This window comes from Chelonoidis abingdonii, chromosome 7 (genome assembly GCF_003597395.2).
Source record: "Chelonoidis abingdonii isolate Lonesome George chromosome 7, CheloAbing_2.0, whole genome shotgun sequence".
NCBI lineage: Eukaryota > Metazoa > Chordata > Testudines > Testudinidae > Chelonoidis > Chelonoidis abingdonii.
In genome coordinates this window covers 2,662,220-2,672,688 of record NC_133775.1, presented here as the reverse complement: position 1 = coordinate 2,672,688, position 10,469 = coordinate 2,662,220, and the positions used below count along the sequence as shown (strand labels likewise).

At 47.0% G+C, this 10,469-nt stretch overlaps 1 long non-coding RNA gene across 1 annotated transcript in view; it reads left to right on the top strand.

The window, feature by feature from the left end:
* The first annotated feature begins 505 nt into the window (after positions 1-505).
* Positions 506-10,469, top strand: part of LOC142047075 (uncharacterized) — a 381,985-nt gene continuing 372,021 nt past the window's right edge. The window contains exon 1 of the long non-coding RNA XR_012656214.1: positions 506-539. This is a non-coding gene — a long non-coding RNA (uncharacterized LOC142047075). The remainder of the gene's footprint in view (positions 540-10,469) is intronic.

Genomic DNA, 10,469 nt, shown 5'->3' with positions numbered 1-10,469 from the left:
TTATAGTTCAACCTCGGGCAATTTCTGCTGGCATAACTCCAGCAAACTGGAATTGCATCTACCTCTAGTGGCAGTGGAGGCTGAATTATCAAATGATCTTGCTAAGATACACTTGTACTACAGTAACCAGTTTTGTATTGGCTTGTGAACTCATCAGCATATTTTGCAAGACCCACCGTGATTTGTGAAACACCAGGTGTTTATTAGATGTGTATACGGAGAGACAAACTGCTTCTAGGCTTCAAAGTGTTCCATCCATCCCCATCAGATACTTACCATACCCACCAGAGTCTATGGGCACTTTCATGAAGAATAACATTGCTCTCTCTCTGCATTCCCTGTCATAGAATCATAGATATCAGGGTTGGAAGAGACCTCTGAGGTCATCTAGTCCAACCCCTGCTCAAGCAGGACTCCCCAACTAAATCATCCCAGCCAGGGCTTTGTCAAGCCTGACCTTAAAAACCTCTAAGGAAGGAGATTCACCACCTCCTTAGGTAACCCATTCCAGTGCTTCACCACCCTCCTAGTGAAAAAGGGTTTCCTAATATTCATTCTAAACTTCCCACGGTAACTTGAGACCAGTGCTCCTTGTTCTCTCATCTGCTACCATGAGAAAGTCAAGAGCCATCCTCTTTGGACCCCCCTTTTTAGGTAGTTGAAAGCAGCGATCAAATTCCCCTCATCTTCTCTCCGCAGACTAAACAATCCCAGTTCCCCCAGCTTCTCCTCAATAAGTCATGTGCTCCAGTCCCCTAATCATTTTTGTTGCCCTGTGCTGGACTCTTTCCAATTTTTCCACATCCTTCTTGTAATGTGGGGCCCAAAACTGGACACAGTACTCCACATCAGGCCTCACCAATGCCAAATAGAGGTGAAGATCACATCCCTCGATCTGCTGGCAATGCCCCTACTTATACAGCTCAAAATGCCGTTAGCCTTCTTGCAACAAGGGCACACTGTTGACATATCCAGCTTCTCGTCCACTGTAACCCCCAGGTCCTTTTCTGCAGAACTGCTGCCTAGCCACTTGGTCCCTAGTCTGTAACAGTGCATGGGATTCTTCCGCCCTAAGTGCAGGACTCTGCACTAGTCCTTGTTGAACCTCATCAGGTTTCTTTTGGCCCAATCCTCTAATTTGTCTAGGTCTCTCTGTATCCTGTCCCTACCCTCCAGCGTATCTACCACTCCTCCCAGTTTAGTGTCACCATGAAGCAGGCTTAGGTTTGGTGGTGGTGGAGTTAATTAAGCTGTGAAAATGAGGGTGCTATTTTAGGAAACTTGAGCTCATGCAGGGTCTAATCCTGCTCCCACTGACATGAAAAGGAGCAAGGTCAGGCTAGTGTTGTCTTGGTGGCGAAAGCTTCCATGGTTACTCCCTGCCACTGAGGAGGTGATGCTGTTGATAAGCTGTGAGCCACAGAAGCAGGACCATTGACACAGACACAAATTGTGCCCAGTCTGGAGTGATTGGTTGGAAACCAGGTCTCATTTGCTCCTTCTTCTGCACATCCCATCAGTGCAAAGCATTCGGCTGGTGTGCCACACAGACATATTTCAATGGGCTAATTACAAATTCCATCCATCTTGCATTAACTGGATATGAGTGCAGCAAGCCCGATGGCATCAGCCTCATCTCCTTCATTCATGCCACGTGCCGTTCTCTCTTGCTTCAGGCAAAAGTAATTTCCCCAGCCTGGAAATGTGATTTAATTTGACCTTGTTCACACAGGTTCCTGCCTTTTTACAGTCCCCACCCCCCGTTTAGCATGGTATTGAAGGAAATTACTTTGATTCACAACAATGTTCTCCCAAACCTCAGCTCCGCTCTTCCCTCCTCCACGTACCTATCCAGTGAGGTTGAAAGCTTTGCCTTGCTAGGAGACGTCTGGGTAAAGTGGGGGCAGATGTGAAGGGGGGGATGTGGCACTGCAGGCTCATTTCTCACCTGGCAGTGTCAGGTGAGCTAACGGGCAGGGCTTTTCATACAAGTGGTGTCGGGAGTTGAATGGTAAGAAGTGGAGAACGAGGAGGACAAGAGGTGGCGTTACCAGAAACACGAAGAGAGCATTAGCAGGTGCACAGATATCCAGCTCGGGGGAGGGAGGAGACTGGGGAGAAGGTGATCTTCACCGCATCAAGAGGCTCAGCACAAGAGCCAGGCACCGCTTAAGTCCTGATTTTGGCACTAGCGGGACTTCAGTGGCGCTTGGCCACATGGTGTAGGTGGGACTTCAGTGGCAAGGCCCTTTGCCCAGAAGTGAGTTTCACCCAAAGACAGCAAATGGGAAACTGACGGCCCACTGTTGGGGACTGAGGGAGAGGTTCCCGCTGTCTGAGCTGGGAGAAGGCATTAACAACTGGATCAGAGGGAGTCTTTAACAGGTTTTTCACCCAGCATGGCCATTGCAGGAGCCCCACACTTGGCCCCACCCATAGCCTCCATGGGGCCAAGTGGTAAAACAGGCAGTGATGAGCGTGTGTCACAGGTCGCCCTCAGTGCCCCATACACGGAGGATTTCAGATATAACAGCCCCAGCTACAAAGGCTTGGCTCGTTAGCACAAGCTGTAGTAATGAATGTTTTTCACTCTGGAGGTCCGCAATTCAGCCCCTGGTGTGTCGGCCAAGAGGATGGCCATCACACTAGGCGTCAGCTCCCCTAGCACGCCAGAGTACAGGGAGACTCTAATCCTCTCTCTCTCCAAGCTGGCTCTGCTGGGAAGGGCTCCTTGCAGCCTGACCCTGCTCCAGTCCACCCAAGCGGGGCACATATAATTTCAAAGAGGAGAGCAATAGAGGGTGGAGTGACAGAATAACCTAGATCCCACTGGAGTCAATGGAAGGTCGTCACCTTCTTTTAGGGGGTGGAAATTGGGACCGTGACAAGGACAAGAGGGGGAAGGGAGAAATCAATAAGGAGGGAGGGAAAGAGAGGACATGCAAGTGAAAGCCAGGAATGGAAATAAGAATGACCGTGCAAGACAGATACGTTAAAGAGAGCAGCAGAGCAACAGAGAGAGATGAAAACTCACCCAACACACAGATTAATTGACTTATAATTACGCAAAAGATCATGCAGAGGCCTGGCCAACCCCTGTTCAATCTGCGCATCTGGCTACCTGAAACAGATCTGTAATTTAGTTGTGATTTCTATCACCCAAAAGTGCATTAGATGTTTTGGAGAGGCACAGGCTGACAGTCTCCTCAGTGAAACAAGACATGGGGCTGGCAAGCCATTTGGCACCTCCTCACCCCCAGAAGTCGTATGCCATAACAGGAAACATTGGTGACCTGAAGTAATAAACTGCAGAGATGCACGGAAACACACCTGCAATATTTTACCAATAATGGGGATGCTAGCAACTGTCACCAAGCCAGACAATCTGGCAGCACATGTGTCACTGACTTGTTAACACTGATGCTTCTAGTGTACTGGTCTTCTCTTCTCTGCTGAATTATTACTAAAGATTTGCAAAATCTGCCAGAAATTTTGCCAAGTTGTGTTGCTTCTTTTCCTCCAAATTCAGAGGGATTTTCAATTAATTTCTTTCTTTTTTTAAGTATGTATGTATGTGAATGTATGTGCGTGCACGTTTTTTAAAGCAGACCTACTCAGAAACATCTGAAATCGCTAATAAAGAGGTTACTGGATCTCTGACTAGTTTAAATCTAGATGACAGAACTAAACTTTAATATGTGATTTTTCACACTCTGCTCTGGTGATTGAGATAAAATGGAACTTGGATCAGAACAGGGGCAACCCAAAACCAGATTAATACATTATAAGGCCATAAGGGACACTTATCTCATCTGACCACCTGCCTTACAGAGGCTCTAGAATTTCAGCCAGTGATTCCTGCATCAAACTCATAACCTTCGGTTGAGCTAGTGCATTTATAAGATTGCTGCCCTCCAGTTACACACTCTGTGTGATGGCAAATCCATCCTGGGCCTAGGTGAGTTGTTCCAATGGTTAACTACCCTCCCTACTAAAAAGCTGAGCCTCATTTCTAGCCTGAATTTGTCTAGCTTCATACTCCAGCTATTGGATTTTGAAATGGTCCTGAACCAAACCCCTATTCCAAACACCTTCCAGATTCGGGAAAATTTGGATTTGGGTCCTAGATTCGCAGCTCAGGCCTATCTCTAAGCAAACCAGCAGCAAAGGCTCCATAGCTCATCAAAAGTCCTAAATAAAACTGATTTATTTCACTCAAGTCGTCTTTCAAAACATTCTCCCCACACCTCCATTACAGATGATCAACAGAGGCTTTATGCTTCAGCTATCCACAGGAGATTACCTTGTGCATGTTGGTACCACTGACAACCCACCCTGGCTTTGTGACCTCAGAGGTCAGTGATTACAAGCAATAAGACTCTTTTCTATCCATTCAGAATCACCCAACTTAGACCTAGTTAGGACAGTCCTGATTCTCCACTCGGTTATACTGGTTTTATGCTGGGGTACACATAATGCCAGCTGGTCACCACCTGGGAATTCCCTTGTGCCTGGAAACATTCTCATTCCTGGAGGATAGGTCCATCAATGGCTATTAGCCAGGATGGGCAGGGATGGTGTCCCTAGCCTCTGTTTGCCAGAAGCTGGGAATGAGTGACAGGAGATGGATCAATTGATGATTTCCTGCTCTGTTCATTCCCTCTGGGGCACATGGCAGTGGCCATTGTTGGCAGACAGGGTACTGGGCTGGATGGACCTTTGGTCTGACCCAGTATGGCCATTCTTATGTCTTTATGACCAATCTCTTAAGAAGAGGCCCTAGAGAAGCTGCAGGTAGCCGTGGTGTGTGACCTCAGTTCCCCGGGGGTGACTGGAAGCCCATAGCATGTTGTCCCAGGTGGCTTACCAGGGACTGGTAAAAAAAAGGAAAAAACAGAGTGTACAGAGGAACAAACAGAGTGTAAGCCACTCGTAGCATCTTCATGTGATGTATCTCCTTGGCTCAAGCAGCAGATGCTTTTCAAGAGCTGGAGCACTTGGCAACCACCACCATCCATGACCAGCATGGGCAAGATCCAGAAACGCTCTGTCCTGGCATCACAAGCCAGGGTGACCAAATGTGACTGACAGCTGAGGATGCTGGGGATGATTCAATGCACTAGGGCATAGCACTTTATTGCAATTACCAGCGAAGCTGGCTCTTCAGTTTGGCGTTATCTTTTTATTCCTAGCAAGCCCTGTTGTTTTTCAGAACCTGCTGCCAGCCTACTCGTGTTTCTTCAGCAAGATCCAAGCATGTCCCACCAAGGAAGGATGGTCCTGGAATACAGCACTAGACTGCAACGGGAGAGACCGGGCTTCGGTTTCCAGCTTTGTTCCAGACTTCCCACGTGACCTCGGGTAAATCACTTAATCTTTCTGTGCCTCGGTTCTCCTTTCTCCCACTCTGTCCGTCTTGTCTGGACTGTAAGCCCTTTGGAGCGGGGACACCGTCTGTTATTATGTTTTTGTACAGTCCCTAGCACAAGCCATGGTCTTGAATGAGGCCAGTGTTATATACGGGAGGTCAGACTAGATGATCACAAGGGTCCTTACTAGTCTTGGAATCTATGAACAAATACCCCAATTATGTATCTTTTAAATGTCTGACTCTTGCTGGGACTACACGTGGGGGACATTTTTGGAAGGTGCCTGTGCATGTCTTATAGGACCTACAGGACAGCCAGTTGGGGACACACAACATCCCAATAGGACAGAATTAAGAAGAGGAGGCCTTTGTGGGGATCTCTTAAATTAACAAGTCATCTGGAAATCAGCAACCAAGGAGCTGGCCTCTCTCTTGCAAACTTTGTAGGAAGAAAAATTACTTTTTCAGTCTCCCTGTCCCTGTTCCCCTATTGTTTTTTAAGGGAGACCTGTCAAGGTTTGCCAGGGCTTTAAGGGGAGAGTGCTTATTCACAGGTTTATCAGAGGTGACTTTATAACAGTGTCTTGTTTTGGCAGATGGCTGTGTGTTGTTTTAAATTTAAAGAGAAAGGCATAAATATCAGTAAAGAAAAAGGGTAATAAGAAAAATATTAAACTGCACAGTGCAAATCCCAAGGGAATTTCTATTGCAATAACTGACCTCCCATATAGCACCATTTATTTCAGACACTGGCAGCTTTATAGGTGCTTGTATGGCTGCAGAAGAACACCAATTTGCCCCTGCAGTTTGTTTTGATAACTGAAACTTTCAATAAATCTATATTAAAATCAAAGGGAAAATTAAATAGACCAAAGTCAGTGACACTCGAGATAAGGTAGCACATTACTACACTGGCCTTTTCAGCGGGGGGGACCTGTCTCTTAGTTCAGACCTGGGTCACAAGTGTGATGAATTTTTGTGGACTTTGCTATGTTTCTGCATGGCAGCCAGCATCTCCAGAGTGACAGTGTTTAGGGGAGGTCTGGCATTTCAAACAGGACTTCTTCAAGAACGTAAGCCAGGGTCCTTCACAGGGAGAAGGGCCAGCTTTGCGCAGAGAGCCAGCCAGGCCGGAGAGGATGGCTCTCTCGCCCTTGGCCACTTATTCTCTTCTTGGTTTTAAAGGGACACTCAGCTTGATTCAGGCCAGACTCTTCCAGCCTTAGGGGCAGCTCCCCTGGAGGGTGGCGAGAACCTGCCTCACTGAGGTCCCAGCTACACTTGACTTTGGGCACCACTAAACCCGCAAACCTGGTGCTGGGAGCAGTGTGTGTGTGTGTGTGTGTGGGGGGGTGTTAAAAAAATCCAAGGGAGCTTTGGGCAGGCAGAAAAGAGTGTCCCTTCCCCATCTCTGGTATGTGCCCAGGAGAGAGGGAGGGAGAGGAGTGGCTGGAGCAACAAGAGACACCAGCAGAGGTTGGAGGGAAGGACAGTGAAGTTGCCACAAGTATGGCCCGATACTGAAGCACTCCCTTATGGGGGCTGAAGCTGGAGAGGAGCTGGGAGCTCCTTTTAAGACCCCCACCCAGATTCTTTCCCTGTTGTCTTGAAGCAGCAGCCTCCCTGCCAATAGGAGCCGGGGTTCTGCTTTCACAGGTGCACGGGAGCCACACAGAGGGACCAGCCAAATCCTCCCAATGCAGGTCCTTCTGGTAAGTGCCGGGGGTGGGCAGGGAAGGGCAGATGCCGGGGTGGAGTGCAGAAGAGACAAAGAGAGAGCAAAATCCAGCGAGGGCGCTGAGGGGGAGATGGGGAGTGTGATGGGGTTAAAAGCAGCCTAGGGAGGCTGCGCATGGAGCAGCCAATCTGATAGAGGCTGTGAGACGCAACCAATCAGGAGCCAGTAACCCCTATAAACAGAGCTGCCGGGGCAGAGGCTGTCAGTTGCTGCGGGGAGCCCTAGGGAGAGGACTGGGTTCCTAGAGGGCTCAGCCCAGACAGGGCAGCTGGGAGCAAGGACTAGGGGGCTAGAGAGTGAGCGAGCTCCTGGCTGGCTGTTGGGACTTGCAGTCTCAAAGCACTGAGAAGAGGGTGAAGAAGGTGTTGGGGCCCAGGGGAAATGGCCCAGGGAATGGAAGCAGCACTGGTGAGAAATTAAGGAGAGGTAGCAGGAGGCTGCTAGCTACAGGATCCCTGGGCCTGGACCTGGAGTAGAGGGTGGGCCCAGGTCTCCCACCCAGCACTGGAGAAGTGTCTAGACTCTAGAACTGAGATACGTCCTGCCCCACGCAGCCCTGGAAGGGGGAAAACACAAACAATGACATGGCTGTGGGCAGAGGACACTGCAGCAGTTGGACTGAGGTGCATCTGCAGATGGTGATGATGACGGGTGAGGCACCACCAGGAGAGGGCGCACTGGCTAGCGGAGCTAATTCCTGTGACAGCCAACAGGAGGTGCTGCAGCAGTGAGTGAAACCCGTGATGGAGAAAGAAAAGGGAAAAGAAGGCAGAGAGAGAGAATGGAAAAGCAAATGGGAGAGTCCTGACGCTGGGGAGAAAGACAGAGGCAGAAAAAGAGAGAATAAAAACAAGGTTGAAAACCGGGAAAGCAAATAAGAATAGTTAAGATGGGGGGGGGGGAGAGCAAGGAGGAGACGGAGGCAGAGAGGAACTGATTCTCTTCTCCTTTGCACCAGCATGAATCAGGAGTAACTCCACTGACGTCAGTGTCTCCTGTTCTCCCTCTCTCATCCGAAGGGGATATTCAATTACAACAAATTGAATGGCAAATTCAAAACTGATAAAAGGAAAGATTTCTTCGCACAGTGAGTAATGAGACTGAGGAACTCATTGCCACAGGATGTCATTGAGACCAATCATTTAGTAAAGACCCAAAAGGAGATTGGATCTTTATATGGATAAAAAGTATAGCAAGAGTTATAGTAGCTAATGCTACCAAAACGTTGGCAGGGATAAACCAACTTAGTCAGCTTCTAACTCTTAGAGATGCACCTGAGACCTTCAAGGGGAGTAGCTGATCCCACACCTACTGTTGTGGATTTCTTGCACCTTACGCTGAACCAGGTGGAGCTGGTCACTGTCAGAGACAGGATACTGGACTCCCTGGGATATGGACCTGACCCCAGCCTGGCAATTCATTGCAACATAGCACATTGGCCTTTGTTTGCCCTGCATTTCCTTTGTGCTTGTGGTATAAGTGGAAAGCAGTTCAGACCCTGTGTGTTCTGTGGAGCACTGAGCACTCTGTCTGAACCCGAACAAATCATGAATCGCAAGGATTACATATTAAAGCTGACTGAAATTTTTCCAGTGGAACAGTTTTCCCATCAGAAAATGCAGATTCAACAAAATAAAACATCTTGAACATATTGTTCGTCAATTTTTTTAACAGACAATTATCAGAACATGTAGTTTTGGTAACATCAATATGTTTCCTTGTGACTTAATTTTGACTTTAAAATACAATGTTTAAACAAAACATTTTAACTTTATAAAACTAAATATTTCATTTTGCAAAAGTGTCTTTAAATTTTGACTTTTTATTCTGATTCAGGATGAAAGCACATTTAAAAATCTCAGCATTTCCTGCAGGACAAAAGTTCCATTTTTCAGCCAGCTCCATTCCATATGATTTCATGCCTAAGGTATTTTAAGTTAAAATCCTACATGCAAAACTGACCCTCCACCTTTCAACAGGTGTGGTTGTGCTTGGGGAGACTTACTGTATCAGAGGTTTGTTCCTCCAGGAGTAACACTTTATTGTAGATGTTTTTTCCATTTACACTTAGAAGTTCAAGACACGTGTGGAGTCGCTCAGTACTGGGTGGCCCGACGAGGGATCAGAGCCAGTCCTTTATATGCCGAAAGCCTATTAGTTAAAATACCGGCAAAGAGATTTTGATGGGGTGGGTTTTTTTTACACTTTAAAAAGTCCCATTTCAGAGCCGATGATACTCTCACTTAGAAACACAGCTTTCCTATGATGACATAGCTGTAAAAAGTATTCAACTTTTTTTTACTTAAGCAGTATTTTTGCTATAGCCATTAAAATATAAAGAATAAACGACACCCAACGGTATAATATTTTTTTACCAGGATTCGTGGTGGAAATATAAACCATAAGGGTTGATCTTTTTTTTTTTTTTTTTTGCCTGGATGGTATTAGAATGTCAAGATAAAAAGGTATCCTGGAAGGTACAATATGAATAAAGGGTTTTTATTTTATATACTGCAGATTTAAAAGGGCTTTATTTTATTTTTTTTTAATCAGTAGACATCACTGATTGTCTCTCTCTAGGGCCTGATTCACAGGAGTTAGAGTGGGAGAAGACATAGCAGAACCTCAACCTCTAAGCTAGCTCGCTTGGCCCAATATAGGATTGGCCCTGACAGGACATTTCATTGTGCTTTATTCAGTGTACTTTTAAATGTATCAAGCAATAGGACTCTGACACTTCTCTGGGGAGACAATCCCGCAACTGAAGACATCTCACTGTTGAGAAGTTTCCCCGGATATTCATCCTAAATTTTCCTTTGCTCAGATTTATCCTGTTCCTCTTAGCTGTGACTCATTGTGTCACCCTAATCTTTCCTCTCCCTCTTCCGTGCTTACACCCCCCATATATACGTGGGAAGCTTTTGTGTTTGTGCAGAGGCATCCCTTACCCAAAGTAGACAGAGGTAGCTCCTTTAATCTTTCCTAATCCCTCCAACTCGCCAGCCCCCGATCGCTTGGGTTGCTCTTCTCTGAACTACTTGCCACTGGTCGTACCTTGCAGCTAATGTGGTGCCCATCCTTGACTGCAATCTACCAGCTGTGGTCTCTCCATTGCCATGCAAGGCGGGACGCTCGGCCCTCTCCACAATGTGATGCTTCTGCGTCTGCAACCCCCAAATCACATTGGTTTTAAAGAAACAGACCAACAAATAAAAAGGAGCTAAGTGCTAAATACAGCCAGTTTTGCTAAGAGAGGAGGAGGAAGTAACAAGGAAACCGGCTACAGATATGAAAGGTGCAAACCCTGAGAAGGAACAGGAATTATGTTGTGGGATCCAGGGAGTGTAACTAGGAGTAATGGGG